This window comes from Coregonus lavaretus (assembly GCF_964263955.1).
Source record: "Coregonus lavaretus genome assembly, contig: HAP1_SCAFFOLD_2352, whole genome shotgun sequence".
Lineage (NCBI taxonomy): Eukaryota > Metazoa > Chordata > Actinopteri > Salmoniformes > Salmonidae > Coregonus > Coregonus lavaretus.
The window spans coordinates 1-17749 of NW_028158162.1; positions in this window are offsets into that span (position 1 = coordinate 1).

Sequence of the window (17749 nt, forward strand, 5' to 3'; positions counted from 1 at the left end):
CCACATACACTGGGAGTAGAGACTAGTGAGACCATAGGACACCACATACACTGGGAGTAGAGACTAGTGGGACTAAGACCATAGGACACCACATACACTGGGAGTAGAGACTAGTGAGACTAAGACCATAGGACACCACATACACTGGGAGTAGAGACTAGTGAGACTAAGACCATAGGACACCACATACACTGGGAGTAGAGACTAGTGAGACTAAGACCATAGGACACCACATACACTGGGAGTAGAGACTAGTGAGACCATACGACACCACATGCACTGGGAGTAGAGACTAGTGAGACTAAGACCATAGGACACCACATACACTGGGAGTAGAGACTAGTGAGACCACAGGACACCACATACACTGGGAGTAGAGACTAGTGAGACTAAGACCATAGGACACCACATACACTGGGAGTAGAGACTAGTGAGACTAAGACCATAGGACACCACATACACTGGGAGTAGAGACTAGTGAGACCATAGGACACACATACACTGGGAGTAGAGACTAGTGAGACTAAGACCATAGGACACCACATACACTGGGAGTAGAGACTAGTGAGACTATAGGACACCACATATACTGGGAGTAGGGACTAGTGAGACTAAGACCATAGGACACCACATACACTGGGAGTAGAGACTAGTGAGACCATAGGACACCACATACACTGGGAGTAGAGACTAGTGAGACTAAGACCATAGGACACCACATACATTGGGAGTAGAGACTAGTGAGACCATAGGACACCACATACACTGGGAGTAGAGACTAGTGGGACTAAGACCATAGGACACCACATACACTGGGGGTAGAGACTAGTGAGACCATAGGACACGACATACACTGGGAGTAGAGACTAGTGAGACTAAGACCATAGGACACCACATACACTGGGAGTAGAGACTAGTGAGACTATAGGACACCACATACACTGGGAGTAGAGACTAGTGAGACTAAGACCTTAGGACACCACATACACTGGGAGTAGAGACTAGTGAGACTAAGACCATAGGACACCACATACACTGGGAGTAGAGACTAGTGAGACCATAGGACACCACATACACTGGGAGTAGAGACTAGTGAGACCATAGGACACCACATACACTGGGAGTAGAGACTAGTGAGACCAAGACCATAGGACACCACATGCACTGGGAGTAGAGACTAGTGAGACTAAGACCATAGGACACCACATACACTGGGAGTAGAGACTAGTGAGACTAAGACCATAGGACACCACATACATTGGGAGTAGAGACTAGTGAGACCATAGGACACCACATACACTGGGAGTAGAGACTAGTGGGACTAAGACCATAGGACACCACATACACTGGGGGTAGAGACTAGTGAGACCATAGGACACGACATACACTGGGAGTAGAGACTAGTGAGACTAAGACCATAGGACACCACATACATTGGGAGTAGAGACTAGTGAGACCATAGGACACCACATACACTGGGAGTAGAGACTAGTGGGACTAAGACCATAGGACACCACATACACTGGGGGTAGAGACTAGTGAGACCATAGGACACGACATACACTGGGAGTAGAGACTAGTGAGACTAAGACCATAGGACACCACATACACTGGGAGTAGAGACTAGTGAGACTATAGGACACCACATACACTGGGAGTAGAGACTAGTGAGACTAAGACCTTAGGACACCACATACACTGGGAGTAGAGACTAGTGAGACTAAGACCATAGGACACCACATACACTGGGAGTAGAGACTAGTGAGACCATAGGACACCACATACACTGGGAGTAGAGACTAGTGAGACCATAGGACACCACATACACTGGGAGTAGAGACTAGTGAGACCAAGACCATAGGACACCACATGCACTGGGAGTAGAGACTAGTGAGACTAAGACCATAGGACACCACATACACTGGGAGTAGAGACTAGTGAGACTAAGACCATAGGACACCACATACACTGGGAGTAGAGACTAGTGAGACCATAGGACACCACATACACTGGGAGTAGAGACTAGTGGGACTAAGACCATAGGACACCACATACACTGGGAGTAGAGACTAGTGAGACTAAGACCATAGGACACCACATACACTGGGAGTAGAGACTAGTGAGACTAAGACCATAGGACACCACATACCCTGGGAGTAGAGACTAGTGAGACTAAGGCAATAGGACACCACAAACACTGGGAGTAGAGACTAGTGAGACCATAGGACACCACATGCACTGGGAGTAGAGACTAGTGAGACTAAGACCATAGGACACCACATACACTGGGAGTAGAGACTAGTGAGACCACAGGACACCACATACACTGGGAGTAGAGACTAGTGAAACTAAGACCATAGGACACCACATACACTGGGAGTAGAGACTAGTGAGACTAAGACCATAGGACACCACATACACTGGGAGTAGAGACTAGTGAGACCATAGGACACCACATACACTGGGAGTAGAGACTAGTGAGACTAAGACCATAGGACACCACATACACTGGGACTAGAGACTAGTGAGACTATAGGACACCACATACACTGGGAGTAGGGACTAGTGAGACTAAGACCATAGGACACCACATACACTGGGAGTAGAGACTAGTGAGACCATAGGACACCACATACACTGGGAGTAGAGACTAGTGAGACTAAGACCATAGGACACCACATACATTGGGAGTAGAGACTAGTGAGACCATAGGACACCACATACACTGGGAGTAGAGACTAGTGAGACTAAGACCATAGGACACCACATACACTGGGAGTAGAGACTAGTGAGACCATAGGACACCACATACACTGGGAGTAGAGACTAGTGAGACTAAGACCATAGGACACCACATACATTGGGAGTAGAGACTAGTGAGACCATAGGACACCACATACACTGGGAGTAGAGACTAGTGAGACTAAGACCATAGGACACCACATACACTGGGAGTAGAGACTAGTGAGACCATAGGACACCACATACACTGGGAGTAGAGACTAGTGAGACCATAGGACACCACATACACTGGGAGTAGAGACTAGTGAGACTAAGACCATAGGACACCACATACACTGGGAGTAGAGACTAGTGAGACCATAGGACACCACATACACTGGGGGTAGAGACTAGTGAGACCATAGGACACCACATACACTGGGAGTAGAGACTAGTGAGACCATAGGACACCACATACACTGGGAGTACAGACTAGTGAGACTAAGACCATAGGACACCACATACACTGGGAGTAGAGACTAGTGAGACTAAGACCATAGGACACCACATACACTGGGAGTAGAGACTAGTGAGACCATACCACACCACATGCACTGGGAGTAGAGACTAGTGAGACTAAGACCATAGGACACCACATACACTGGGAGTAGAGACTAGTGAGACCACAGGACACCACATACACTGGGAGTAGAGACTAGTGAGACTAAGACCATAGGACACCACATACACTGGGAGTAGAGACTAGTGAGACTAAGACCATAGGACACCACATACACTGGGAGTAGAGACTAGTGAGACCATAGGACACCACATACACTGGGAGTAGAGACTAGTGAGACTAAGACCATAGGACACCACATACACTGGGAGTAGAGACTAGTGAGACTATAGGACACCACATACACTGGGAGTAGGGACTAGTGAGACTAAGACCATAGGACACCACATACACTGGGAGTAGAGACTAGTGAGACCATAGGACACCACATACACTGGGAGTAGAGACTAGTGAGACTAAGACCATAGGACACCACATACATTGGGAGTAGAGACTAGTGAGACCATAGGACACCACATACACTGGGAGTAGAGACTAGTGGGACTAAGACCATAGGACACCACATACACTGGGGGTAGAGACTAGTGAGACCATAGGACACGACATACACTGGGAGTAGAGACTAGTGAGACTAAGACCATAGGACACCACATACACTGGGAGTAGAGACTAGTGAGACTATAGGACACCACATACACTGGGAGTAGAGACTAGTGAGACTAAGACCTTAGGACACCACATACACTGGGAGTAGATACTAGTGAGACTAAGACCATAGGACACCACATACACTGGGAGTAGAGACTAGTGAGACTAAGACCATAGGACACCACATACACTGGGAGTAGAGACTAGTGAGACCATAGGACACCACATACACTGGGAGTAGAGACTAGTGAGACCATAGGACACCACATACACTGGGAGTAGAGACTAGTGAGACCAAGACCATAGGACACCACATGCACTGGGAGTAGAGACTAGTGAGACTAAGACCATAGGACACCACATACACTGGGAGTAGAGACTAGTGAGACTAAGACCATAGGACACCACATACACTGGGAGTAGAGACTAGTGAGACCATAGGACACCACATACACTGGGAGTAGAGACTAGTGGGACTAAGACCATAGGACACCACATACACTGGGAGTAGAGACTAGTGAGACTAAGACCATAGGACACTATATACACTGGGAGTAGAGACTAGTGAGACTAAGACCATAGGACACCACATACACTGGGAGTAGAGACTAGTGAGACTAAGACCATAGGACACCACATACACTGGGAGTAGAGACTAGTGAGACTAAGACCATAGGACACCACAAACACTGGGAGTAGAGACTAGTGAGACCATAGGACACCACATGCACTGGGAGTAGAGACTAGTGAGACTAAGACCATAGGACACCACATACACTGGGAGTAGAGACTAGTGAGACCACAGGACACCACATACACTGGGAGTAGAGACTAGTGACACTAAGACCATAGGACACCACATACACTGGGAGTAGAGACTAGTGAGACTAAGACCATAGGACACCACATACACTGGGGGTAGAGACTAGTGAGACCATAGGACACGACATACACTGGGAGTAGAGACTAGTGAGACTAAGACCATAGGACACCACATACACTGGGAGTAGAGACTAGTGAGACTATAGGACACCACATACACTGGGAGTAGAGACTAGTGAGACTAAGACCTTAGGACACCACATACACTGGGAGTAGAGACTAGTGAGACTAAGACCATAGGACACCACATACACTGGGAGTAGAGACTAGTGAGACTAAGACCATAGGACACCACATACACTGGGAGTAGAGACTAGTGAGACCATAGGACACCACATACACTGGGAGTAGAGACTAGTGAGACCATAGGACACCACATACACTGGGAGTAGAGACTAGTGAGACCAAGACCATAGGACACCACATGCACTGGGAGTAGAGACTAGTGAGACTAAGACCATAGGACACCACATACACTGGGAGTAGAGACTAGTGAGACTAAGACCATAGGACACCACATACACTGGGAGTAGAGACTAGTGAGACTAAGACCATAGGACACCACATACACTGGGAGTAGAGACTAGTGAGACTAAGACCATAGGACACCACATACACTGGGAGTAGAGACTAGTGAGACCATAGGACACCACATGCACTGGGAGTAGAGACTAGTGAGACTAAGACCATAGGACACCACATACACTGGGAGTAGAGACTAGTGAGACCACAGGACACCACATACACTGGGAGTAGAGACTAGTGAGACTAAGACCATAGGACACCACATACACTGGGAGTAGTGACTAGTGAGACTAAGACCATAGGACACCACATACACTGGGAGTAGAGACTAGTGAGACTAAGACCATAGGACACCACATACACTGGGAGTAGAGACTAGTGAGACCATAGGACACCACATACACTGGGAGTAGAGACTAGTGAGACCATAGGACACCACATACACTGGGAGTAGAGACTAGAGAGACTAAGACCATAGGACACCACATACACTGGGAGTAGAGACTAGTGAGACCATAGGACACCACATACACTGGGGGTAGAGACTAGTGAGACCATAGGACACCACATACACTGGGAGTAGAGACTAGTGAGACCATAGGACACCACATACACTGGGCGTAGAGACTAGTGAGACTAAGACCATAGGACACCACATACACTGGGAGTAGAGACTAGTGAGACTAAGACCATAGGACACCACATACACTGGGAGTAGAGACTAGTGAGACCATAGGACACCACATGCACTGGGAGTAGAGACTAGTGAGACTAAGACCATAGGACACCACATACACTGGGAGTAGAGACTAGTGAGACCACAGGACACCACATACACTGGGAGTAGAGACTAGTGAGACTAAGACCATAGGACACCACATACACTGGGAGTAGAGACTAGTGAGACTAAGACCATAGGACACCACATACACTGGGAGTAGAGACTAGTGAGACCATAGGACACCACATACACTGGGAGTAGAGACTAGTGAGACTAAGACCATAGGACACCACATACACTGGGAGTAGAGACTAGTGAGACTATAGGACACCACATACACTGGGAGTAGGGACTAGTGAGACTAAGACCATAGGACACCACATACACTGGGAGTAGAGACTAGTGAGACCATAGGACACCACATACACTGGGAGTAGAGACTAGTGAGACTAAGACCATAGGACACCACATACATTGGGAGTAGAGACTAGTGAGACCATAGGACACCACATACACTGGGAGTAGAGACTAGTGGGACTAAGACCATAGGACACCACATACACTGGGAGTAGAGACTAGTGAGACTAAGACCATAGGACACCACATACACTGGGAGTAGAGACTAGTGAGACTAAGACCATAGGACACCACATACACTGGGAGTAGAGACTAGTGAGACTAAGACCATAGGACACCACATACACTGGGAGTAGAGACTAGTGAGACCATAGGACACCACATGCACTGGGAGTAGAGACTAGTGAGACTAAGACCATAGGACACCACATACACTGGGAGTAGAGACTAGTGAGACCACAGGACACCACATACACTGTGAGTAGAGACTAGTGAGACTAAGACCATAGGACACCACATACACTGGGAGTAGAGACTAGTGAGACTAAGACCATAGGACACCACATACACTGGGAGTAGAGACTAGTGAGACTAAGACCATAGGACACCACATACACTGGGAGTAGAGACTAGTGAGACCATAGGACACCACATACACTGGGAGTAGAGACTAGTGAGACCATAGGACACCACATACACTGGGAGTAGAGACTAGTGAGACTAAGACCATAGGACACCACATACACTGGGAGTAGAGACTAGTGAGACCATAGGACACCACATACACTGGGGGTAGAGACTAGTGAGACCATAGGACACCACATACACTGGGAGTAGAGACTAGTGAGACCATAGGACACCACATACACTGGGCGTAGAGACTAGTGAGACTAAGACCATAGGACACCACATACACTGGGAGTAGAGACTAGTGAGACTAAGACCATAGGACACCACATACACTGGGAGTAGAGACTAGTGAGACCATAGGACACCACATGCACTGGGAGTAGAGACTAGTGAGACTAAGACCATAGGACACCACATACACTGGGAGTAGAGACTAGTGAGACCACAGGACACCACATACACTGGGAGTAGAGACTAGTGAGACTAAGACCATAGGACACCACATACACTGGGAGTAGAAACTAGTGAGACTAAGACCATAGGACACCACATACACTGGGAGTAGAGACTAGTGAGACCATAGGACACCACATACACTGGGAGTAGAGACTAGTGAGACTAAGACCATAGGACACCACATACACTGGGAGTAGAGACTAGTGAGACTATAGGACACCACATACACTGGGAGTAGGGACTAGTGAGACTAAGACCATAGGACACCACATACACTGGGAGTAGAGACTAGTGAGACCATAGGACACCACATACACTGGGAGTTGAGACTAGTGAGACTAAGACCATAGGACACCACATACATTGGGAGTAGAGACTAGTGAGACCATAGGACACCACATACACTGGGAGTAGAGACTAGTGGGACTAAGACCATAGGACACCACATACACTGGGGGTAGAGACTAGTGAGACCATAGGACACGACATACACTGGGAGTAGAGACTAGTGAGACTAAGACCATAGGACACCACATACACTGGGTGTAGAGACTAGTGAGACTATAGGACACCACATACACTGGGAGTAGAGACTAGTGAGACTAAGACCTTAGGACACCACATACACTGGGAGTAGAGACTAGTGAGACTAAGACCATAGGACACCACATACACTGGGAGTAGAGACTAGTGAGACTAAGACCATAGGACACCACATACACTGGGAGTAGAGACTAGTGAGACCATAGGACACCACATACACTGGGAGTAGAGACTAGTGAGACCATAGGACACCACATACACTGGGAGTAGAGACTAGTGAGACCAAGACCATAGGACACCACATGCACTGGGAGTAGAGACTAGTGAGACTAAGACCATAGGACACCACATACACTGGGAGTAGAGACTAGTGAGACTATAGGACACCACATACACTGGGAGTAGAGACTAGTGAGACCACAGGACACCACATGCACTGGGAGTAGAGACTAGTGAGACTAAGACCATAGGACACCACATACACTGGGAGTAGAGACTAGTGAGAACACAGGACACCACATACACTGGGAGTAGAGACTAGTGAGACTAAGACCATAGGACACCACATACACTGGGAGTAGAGACTAGTGAGACTAAGACCATAGGACACCACATACACTGGGAGTAGAGACTAGTGAGACTAAGACCATAGGACACCACATACACTGGGAGTAGAGACTAGTGAGACCATAGGACACCACATACACTGGGAGTAGAGACTAGTGAGACCATAGGACACCACATACACTGGGAGTAGAGACTAGTGAGACTAAGACCATAGGACACCACATACACTGGGAGTAGAGACTAGTGAGACCATAGGACACCACATACACTGGGGGTAGAGACTAGTGAGACCATAGGACACCACATACACTGGGAGTAGAGACTAGTGAGACCATAGGACACCACATACACTGGGCGTAGAGACTAGTGAGACTAAGACCATAGGACACCACATACACTGGGAGTAGAGACTAGTGAGACCATAGGACACCACATACACTGGGAGTAGAGACTAGTGAGACTAAGACCATAGGACACCACATACACTGGGAGTAGAGACTAGTGAGACCATAGGACACCACATACACTGGGGGTAGAGACTAGTGAGACCATAGGACACCACATACACTGGGAGTAGAGACTAGTGAGACCATAGGACACCACATACACTGGGCGTAGAGACTAGTGAGACTAAGACCATAGGACACCACATACACTGGGAGTAGAGACTAGTGAGACTAAGACCATAGGACACCACATACACTGGGAGTAGAGACTAGTGAGACCATAGGACACCACATGCACTGGGAGTAGAGACTAGTGAGACTAAGACCATAGGACACCACATACACTGGGAGTAGAGACTAGTGAGACCACAGGACACCACATACACTGGGAGTAGAGACTAGTGAGACTAAGACCATAGGACACCACATACACTGGGAGTAGAAACTAGTGAGACTAAGACCATAGGACACCACATACACTGGGAGTAGAGACTAGTGAGACCATAGGACACCACATACACTGGGAGTAGAGACTAGTGAGACTAAGACCATAGGACACCACATACACTGGGAGTAGAGACTAGTGAGACTATAGGACACCACATACACTGGGAGTAGGGACTAGTGAGACTAAGACCATAGGACACCACATACACTGGGAGTAGAGACTAGTGAGACCATAGGACACCACATACACTGGGAGTAGAGACTAGTGAGACTAAGACCATAGGACACCACATACACTGGGAGTAGAGACTAGTGAGACCATAGGACACCACATACACTGGGCGTAGAGACTAGTGAGACTAAGACCATAGGACACCACATACACTGGGAGTAGAGACTAGTGAGACCATAGGACACCACATACACTGGGAGTAGAGACTAGTGAGACTAAGACCATAGGACACCACATACACTGGGAGTAGAGACTAGTGAGACCATAGGACACCACATACACTGGGGGTAGAGACTAGTGAGACCATAGGACACCACATACACTGGGAGTAGAGACTAGTGAGACCATAGGACACCACATACACTGGGCGTAGAGACTAGTGAGACTAAGACCATAGGACACCACATACACTGGGAGTAGAGACTAGTGAGACTAAGACCATAGGACACCACATACACTGGGAGTAGAGACTAGTGAGACCATAGGACACCACATGCACTGGGAGTAGAGACTAGTGAGACTAAGACCATAGGACACCACATACACTGGGAGTAGAGACTAGTGAGACCACAGGACACCACATACACTGGGAGTAGAGACTAGTGAGACTAAGACCATAGGACACCACATACACTGGGAGTAGAAACTAGTGAGACTAAGACCATAGGACACCACATACACTGGGAGTAGAGACTAGTGAGACCATAGGACACCACATACACTGGGAGTAGAGACTAGTGAGACTAAGACCATAGGACACCACATACACTGGGAGTAGAGACTAGTGAGACTATAGGACACCACATACACTGGGAGTAGAGACTAGTGAGACCACAGGACACCACATACACTGGGAGTAGAGACTAGTGAGACTAAGACCATAGGACACCACATACACTGGGAGTAGAAACTAGTGAGACTAAGACCATAGGACACCACATACACTGGGAGTAGAGACTAGTGAGACCATAGGACACCACATACACTGGGAGTAGAGACTAGTGAGACTAAGACCATAGGACACCACATACACTGGGAGTAGAGACTAGTGAGACCATAGGACACCACATACACTGGGAGTAGAGACTAGTGGGACTAAGACCATAGGACACCACATACACTGGGGGTAGAGACTAGTGAGACCATAGGACACGACATACACTGGGAGTAGAGACTAGTGAGACTAAGACCATAGGACACCACATACACTGGGTGTAGAGACTAGTGAGACTATAGGACACCACATACACTGGGAGTAGAGACTAGTGAGACTAAGACCTTAGGACACCACATACACTGGGAGTAGAGACTAGTGAGACTAAGACCATAGGACACCACATACACTGGGAGTAGAGACTAGTGAGACTAAGACCATAGGACACCACATACACTGGGAGTAGAGACTAGTGAGACCATAGGACACCACATACACTGGGAGTAGAGACTAGTGAGACCATAGGACACCACATACACTGGGAGTAGAGACTAGTGAGACCAAGACCATAGGACACCACATGCACTGGGAGTAGAGACTAGTGAGACTAAGACCATAGGACACCACATACACTGGGAGTAGAGACTAGTGAGACTATAGGACACCACATACACTGGGAGTAGAGACTAGTGAGACCACAGGACACCACATGCACTGGGAGTAGAGACTAGTGAGACTAAGACCATAGGACACCACATACACTGGGAGTAGAGACTAGTGAGAACACAGGACACCACATACACTGGGAGTAGAGACTAGTGAGACTAAGACCATAGGACACCACATACACTGGGAGTAGAGACTAGTGAGACTAAGACCATAGGACACCACATACACTGGGAGTAGAGACTAGTGAGACTAAGACCATAGGACACCACATACACTGGGAGTAGAGACTAGTGAGACCATAGGACACCACATACACTGGGAGTAGAGACTAGTGAGACCATAGGACACCACATACACTGGGAGTAGAGACTAGTGAGACTAAGACCATAGGACACCACATACACTGGGAGTAGAGACTAGTGAGACCATAGGACACCACATACACTGGGGGTAGAGACTAGTGAGACCATAGGACACCACATACACTGGGAGTAGAGACTAGTGAGACCATAGGACACCACATACACTGGGCGTAGAGACTAGTGAGACTAAGACCATAGGACACCACATACACTGGGAGTAGAGACTAGTGAGACTAAGACCATAGGACACCACATACACTGGGAGTAGAGACTAGTGAGACCATAGGACACCACATGCACTGGGAGTAGAGACTAGTGAGACTAAGACCATAGGACACCACATACACTGGGAGTAGAGACTAGTGAGACCACAGGACACCACATACACTGGGAGTAGAGACTAGTGAGACTAAGACCATAGGACACCACATACACTGGGAGTAGAGACTAGTGAGACTAAGACCATAGGACACCACATACACTGGGAGTAGAGACTAGTGAGACCATAGGACACCACATACACTGGGAGTAGAGACTAGTGAGACTAAGACCATAGGACACCACATACACTGGGAGTAGAGACTAGTGAGACTATAGGACACCACATACACTGGGAGTAGGGACTAGTGAGACTAAGACCATAGGACACCACATACACTGGGAGTAGAGACTAGTGAGACCATAGGACACCACATACACTGGGAGTAGAGACTAGTGAGACTAAGACCATAGGACACCACATACATTGGGAGTAGAGACTAGTGAGACCATAGGACACCACATACACTGGGAGTAGAGACTAGTGGGACTAAGACCATAGGACACCACATACACTGGGGGTAGAGACTAGTGAGACCATAGGACACGACATACACTGGGAGTAGAGACTAGTGAGACTAAGACCATAGGACACCACATACACTGGGTGTAGAGACTAGTGAGACTATAGGACACCACATACACTGGGAGTAGAGACTAGTGAGACTAAGACCTTAGGACACCACATACACTGGGAGTAGAGACTAGTGAGACTAAGACCATAGGACACCACATACACTGGGAGTAGAGACTAGTGAGACTAAGACCATAGGACACCACATACACTGGGAGTAGAGACTAGTGAGACCATAGGACACCACATACACTGGGAGTAGAGACTAGTGAGACCATAGGACACCACATACACTGGGAGTAGAGACTAGTGAGACCAAGACCATAGGACACCACATGCACTGGGAGTAGAGACTAGTGAGACTAAGACCATAGGACACCACATACACTGGGAGTAGAGACTAGTGAGACTATAGGACACCACATACACTGGGAGTAGAGACTAGTGAGACCACAGGACACCACATACACTGGGAGTAGAGACTAGTGAGACTAAGACCATAGGACACCACATACACTGGGAGTAGAGACTAGTGAGACTAAGACCATAGGACACCACATACACTGGGAGTAGAGACTAGTGAGACTAAGACCATAGGACACCACATACACTGGGAGTAGAGACTAGTGAGACTAAGACCATAGGACACCACATACACTGGGAGTAGAGACTAGTGAGACTATAGGACACCACATACACTGGGAGTAGGGACTAGTGAGACTAAGACCATAGGACACCACATACACTGGGAGTAGAGACTAGTGAGACCATAGGACACCACATACACTGGGAGTAGAGACTAGTGAGACTAAGACCATAGGACACCACATACACTGGGAGTAGAGACTAGTGAGACTAAGACCATAGGACACCACATACACTGGGAGTAGAGACTAGTGAGACCATAGGACACCACATACACTGGGAGTAGAGACTAGTGAGACCATAGGACACCACATACACTGGGAGTAGAGACTAGTGAGACTAAGACCATAGGACACCACATACACTGGGAGTAGAGACTAGTGAGACCATAGGACACCACATACACTGGGGGTAGAGACTAGTGAGACCATAGGACACCACATACACTGGGAGTAGAGACTAGTGAGACCATAGGACACCACATACACTGGGAGTAGAGACTAGTGAGACTAAGACCATAGGACACCACATACACTGGGAGTAGAGACTAGTGAGACCATAGGACACCACATACACTGGAGGTAAAGAATAATCAATAGTGTTGCTGTGGACACTGGGTAATCTGACTAACACACACACACACACCTGTTTGACCTCACTGTGATGCTGTATGACTGCTTATGTTCATTTTCTGAGTCAGTTCAGGAAGCCTTCAATGTCCTGTGTTTGTGTTAACCATGGCAACCAGCATTGTAAATAAAGAGCTGTGCAGAAAGGTAATCAGCCTCTGTGTCTGTGGATCCTTTCCCCTTAATGTATTGTTCATGTCCATGTCCTTTCCCCTTAATGTATTGTTCATGTCGGCCAGGCGCATCTTTTCAAAGAAACACCGTTTATTTCAATCTTGTTTCGCTTTCACTTGTTGTTACCTGGTAAATAACCAACAACCATTGAAACCACAAGGAGAATAAGGTTAGGAATCAGTCCATGTCGGTCAGGCGCATCTTTTTAAAGAAACACTATTTATTACAAGTCAAATAAGTCGTTTTGATCTGGTCACGAGATAATGCAGAAAAAATGCGGTAAACAGCGCCACACTCAGGCAGAAAACGGAATGTTCTATTCTCAGCCAGGCCGCATCTTTTAAAATAATACACCATTTGAGCTAAATAAATCGTTTCGCTGCGATCACAAGAAAAAGGCGTCCCATGGTCTGTGTTTTGTCAACGAGCTCAAAGTATTTCCAAAACACTGATGATAACCAGATGATCCCAATAACTGAGGTAGTAAATGAGGCTCCGCTCTGGTGTGTTCTATTGCGAACTGTCTGGGACTCGTGCTTCCCTGTTAACTACCGAAAGATAACAGTATTTAAGTCAAAGACGAAATTAACAGCAATACACTAGTCTCAAATATATTAGCATAACTAGGCTGCACAGAAACACGGCGGACCCATTGTAATATAAGAGGCTTTTCACCATATTGAAATGTGTGCCAGTGCAACATGCCTATCTCTGCCCACTGGGGCGTGGCTTCCGGAGCGCTCTTTGAAATAAGCGCTCGTAACGTCATATATGGACAGTGCTTGACTTGGGCCGGAGCTGTCCGGAGCGCTTTACCGACACTTCTAATTTTGCAGCACCTCTATAAAACAAAGTAGCCTACAGCCGGTCCAGATTGACACGCATTAAAGGTTAATCGAAGCTGAATGATGGCGGGATCTGCATTGAACAGCAATTGAGTGGGGTCATTCATTTCCTGATTCCACTTTTTGTTCAAGTTGATTTGCCGGAAGTCTGTGAATCTGTGCGTGACAGTAGGCGCAGATTGAAAAATGCACCAGCTTGAAAACGCATGACGCACTGTTCCAAGTTGTCAAATGAGGGTTTGTAATGTCATAAAAAAAGTAATGGAAATCAGTTTAATCGTGTTTGTCAACGTAATTCACGAAGGCACACTTTGAAATATTATAAATCACTTAAACATCTACACATATAATTCATTATCTTAATGACCCTTCAGTGCTGCGTCTGTGTGTGCCGTTGCCCGAGGAGAGAGCCGCGACATTTCAGCAACAGGTATAAAATAATGACAGACAAAAGACTAACCGCGTAGCCAATTCAAAACATAACTTGTAGCAGTTATCTAACTGAGCATTAATGTCGTCGCCTTTCCACCGGCACTGTACAGCCTAAATAGATCTGCACCGTTGGAAAGCTGGGATTCCCCCTCTATTAACATATAGACTAATATGTTATAAATTGTGTTCTTACACTGGTACAGTTATGTCCTCTGAGAGATGTACAACTGCGCATGTGCGAAAATAAAGAAAGGGCATTTTCCCGCGTTCTGGTTGAAACACCAACGATGAACATGTGTAGAGCCTAAATCAATCTGCACCGTTGGAAAGCTGGGATTCCCCTCTATTAAACAGTAGCCATGTAATTAAGACAACATTTAAAAAATATATATATTCAAATAGCCTAATTGACAAATAACTTGCTGTGCATAGGTCTCCCCAGAAACATGAATATTTGAGCCTTATATATATATATAAAAACATGTCTAGTTAACTTGCTTTGAAGTAGCCGACGTTATCTGGTAGATGGTAGAGATGTTTTTATATATATATAAGGCTAAAATATTCACGTTTCAGGGGAGACCTATGCACAGCAAGTTATTTGTCAATTAGGCTATTTGAAGAAAAAAAACGTCAGCCTCGAAACCTTAATGACTTGGAGAAGATCTGCAAAGAGGAGTGGGACAAAATCCCTCCTGAGATGTGTGCACACCTGGTGGCCAACTACAAGAAACGTCTGACCTCTGTGATTGCCAACAAGGGTTTTGCCACCAAGTACTAAGTCATGTTTTTGCAGAGGGGGTCAAATACTTATTTCCCTCATTAAAATGCAAATCAATTTATAACATTTTTGACATGCGTTTATCTGGATTTTTGTTGTTGTTATTCTGTCTCTCACTGTTCAAATAAACCTACCATTAAAATTATAGACTGATCATTTCTTTGTCAGTGGGCAAACGTACAAAATCAGCAGGGGATCAAATACTTTTTTCCCTCACTATATATATATTATTTTTTTTAAAGAAAAAAAAAAGTCTGATGCTAGCATGCATTTGCACACTTGCAGTGCACAACTGAACTGAGGCTCTGTTTACATGTGAGTTTGGGGTTCAACCATTGACTATAGCTATATACGGGTCATAACTAGCTTACAGCTTCTTAACAAAGCTATTTGATCTCGGCTATGGTTTGTGTTGTGGTCTTGGTTGTTCTCAGTCGAGCAAAATGTAGCGTAGCTAACTGCAGTGTTTTTCCTGTCTGAAATCTGGTTACCCCGTTTTACCGTGACTTGGTCTGTGCAATGCAAATGAACGTGAGCAGCGTGGCAGTTTCCCAAAGTGTGGTGGTTGTAAACGTAACAGAACTGTACAAACTATTGGTCGCTAAATCCGGAGAAATGACAGGCCATGTTAAAATGGTCGGCTGTGAATGACCTCACCCGTCTGAACGGTCGGCTGTGAATGACCTCACCCGTCTGAGCGGTCGGCTGTGAATGCCCTCACCCGTCTGAGCGGTCGGCTGTGAATGCCCTCACCCGTCTGAACGGTCGGCTGTGAATGCCCTCACCCGTCTGAGCGGTCGGCTGTGAATGCCCTCACCCGTCTGAGCGGTCGGCTGTGAATGCCCTCACCCGTCTGAGCGGTCGGCTGTGAATGCCCTCACCCGTCTGAGCGGTCGGCTGTGAATGCCCTCACCCGTCTGAGCGGTCGGCTGTGAATGCCCTCACCCGTCTGAGCGGTCGGCTGTGAATGCCCTCACCCGTCTGAGCGGTCGGCTGTGAATGCCCTCACCCGTCTGAACGGTCGGCTGTGAATGACCTCACCCGTCTGAACGGTCGGCTGTGAATGACCTCACCCGTCTGAACGGTCGGCTGTGAATGCCCTCACCCGTCTAACTGATTGGTTTGGTTCTGTCCTCTTGAGTGCTGTCTGGTTAGAACATGATGTTGAGCCCCATCACTGTTACTCTTGATAGTCACCACCACCACCACACACACACACACACACACACACACACACACACACACACACACACACACACACACACCTGTTTCCATTTGAAGATGTTCATATGGTTGTGGTTCTGAACGACTTGGAATCTTATTGTTGTGGTTCTATAAGACAAAAATGTCGATGCATGCACAACATTCAGACATTCGTGTTACTGTCGACAATTAAAAAGCCCTCAGAAAACATGCGTCTTCTCCCTTCGGATGACGATAACACTCTGACCTGAGTTGGGGCGGGGTGAAGATTTCCAAGCGCTCTGATTGGTTAGGAATGGCAGGGCTATGACGGGGGGAGGGATAACTAAGGTAGGCTGAGCAGCCAAACTAACGGGACTTAAGGGAAACTGAAGGGACTGTCGAGGGGAAGTTAGGTAGAGTTTTTTTTTTTTTTTTACAATAACTAA